Here is a 2,257-nt window from a genome sequence, read left to right as displayed (position 1 = left end):
CTGATTGGCCCAGGCTAACAGCCCCAGTCAGGGAGTCCTGGCTGATAGATATAAACCGGAATCTCAGGGATTCTCCTCACTTTCGGGACTGGCTCTGTGTTAGCTGGTCAGAAGTAATGTGCTGTGCATGTGTAAATAAAGTGTGACTTGGTGACAGGATACCAGCCTCCACGGAATTATTTCAGCCATTAAGAAAAGAAAGTTGCTATCCATGCCTCTTCTGACCTACATGTGACTCCAGATGCATAGCAATGTAGTTGACTCTTAACTGTCCTCTGAACATGCAGTTGCATCAATTATGTGAAAAAAGAAAATAAGACCTGATGAAGCATCTGGTATTGACTGACCTACCATGAGTGGCAAATTCACTCTATCAACCCCTACATTTGCGGCTACTGCCAAAATTGGAAGAACAGTCTCATAGACACATTCATGCTCATGGCATTATACTTTACAGACAATGTCCCAGATATCAACATTGCCAAACCTGAATATGTCCACACCAATGGTGCAGAAGTGAAGCACAAAGTTATATCGTTGGGTGGAACTTGACCTGGGAATCCTCAACATTGAGTCTGCACCTCATGAAGAGTCTCAAATCGTGTCAGCTTTACCACATTCTGCCATCCTTTGGCTGATGATCATTACTACTTCATGTTGACCACCACATGGAGAAAACTGAGGAAGGCAAGACCATAAAATATACAATGGTTGGGACTTCAGTGTTCATCACCGCAGGTGGCTTGAATAGCACTACTACTGACCAAACTGGTTACGTCTTAAAGGACAGGGTTGATAAACTGGGTTGCAGGTATTGAAGGAAACAGCAAGAGGGAAAAGCATGCTTAACATCATCCTTATCAATTTGCCTGCTGCAGATGCATCCAACCATGACAGTATCAGTAAGAGTGATGACTGCACAGTGCTTGTGGAAACAAAGTCCTGTCTTCACACTGAGAATATCTTCCATCTAGTTATGTATCACAATGCTAAATGGGACAGAGTTTGAACAGATCTGACAACTGAAGACTGGTCATCCATAAGGGATTGTGGGCCATTAGCAGCATCAGAGCTGTACTCAAACACAAACTTGCAACCACATGACCTGGCATATCCCTCACTGTATGATTATCATTAAATCAAGGCATTAACTCTGGTTCAAGAAAGAGTGCAGGCGGGGATGCCAGGAGCAGCGTCAGCCATACCAAAAAATGAAGCTACAGGATAGGACTTCTGAGGTGCTAGATAGCATAAGCATCAAGTGATAGATGGGGCAAAGTACTTCCACAACTAATGCATCTCATCTAACCTCTGCAGTCTTATCACTTCCAGTTGTGATTGGTAGCTCATAATTAAACAACACACTGGAGGAGGAGGTTCCATAATTATCTCCAACCTAAATGATATGGGAGCCCAAGACATCGCTACAAAAGGTAATGTTGAAGCATTTGCAACAGTACTTAGTGTCACAGATGCCAGTTTTCAACCAATTCATTCCATGTGATGTCATGAAAAAACTGGAGACACTAGATATTTCAAAGACTATGGTCCCTGACAACATTCTGGCAATAGCACTAAAAATGTATGCTCCTGTTTTGCCACTCACTTAGCCAAGCTATTCCAATACGATCACAACATTACATCTACCCGTCAATGTGGAAACTTGTCCAGGTATGCCCTGCACACAAAAAAAGCAGGACGAGCCCGGGTAGCTCAATCGGTAGAGCATCAGACTCTTAATCTGAGGGTCCAGGGTTCGAGTCCCCGCTCGGGCGTCAGCTTTTAAGTTGCACTGACCTTGAAGAGAGAACACGCAGTGCTCGCAAATCAAACTCAACGCCCCTCACGTTCTGGTAGTGAGAAATAAGCACAGTTGAAACTTTATTGCTGGAACAGCACAGCAGGTCAGGCAGCATCCCGGGAACAGGAGATTCGACGTTTCGGGCACAGGCCCTTCTTCAGGAATGTGCCCGAAACGTCGAATCTCCTGTTCCCTGGATGCTGCCTGACCTGCTGTGCTGTTCCAGCAATAAAGTTTCAACTTTGATCTACAGCATCTGCAGACCTCACTTTCTCCTCGGAAATAAGCACAGGCCAGTTTTGCCTGGATTTCTGAACTGTCACGGTTGCTGCCATACTCGCTGTGTTTCTGTGGCCAGTCCTTGGTAGTATACTGGTTAGTATCCCTGCCTGTCACGTGGCAGACCAGGCTTCAATTCCCCGCTGGGGAGGCTGCGGTATCTTGAGGGTCAAATTC

General features: G+C 45.3%; 1 non-coding gene across 1 annotated transcript; it reads left to right on the top strand.

Annotated features, from left to right (window-relative positions):
* Positions 1 to 1,702: 1,702 nt before the first annotated feature.
* On the top strand, positions 1,703 to 1,775 carry trnak-cuu (transfer RNA lysine (anticodon CUU)). The gene has a single exon. It is a non-coding gene; the product is annotated as a tRNA-Lys (tRNA).
* Positions 1,776 to 2,257: the final 482 nt, after the last annotated feature.

This window comes from Chiloscyllium plagiosum, unplaced genomic scaffold, assembly GCF_037043375.1.
Source record: "Chiloscyllium plagiosum isolate Xiang-an unplaced genomic scaffold, Cpla_swu_hap1 HiC_scaffold_4, whole genome shotgun sequence".
Classification (NCBI taxonomy): domain Eukaryota; kingdom Metazoa; phylum Chordata; class Chondrichthyes; order Orectolobiformes; family Hemiscylliidae; genus Chiloscyllium; species Chiloscyllium plagiosum.
Note: the sequence above shows the minus strand (reverse complement) of the source record. Positions and strands in the feature narration are given on the sequence as shown.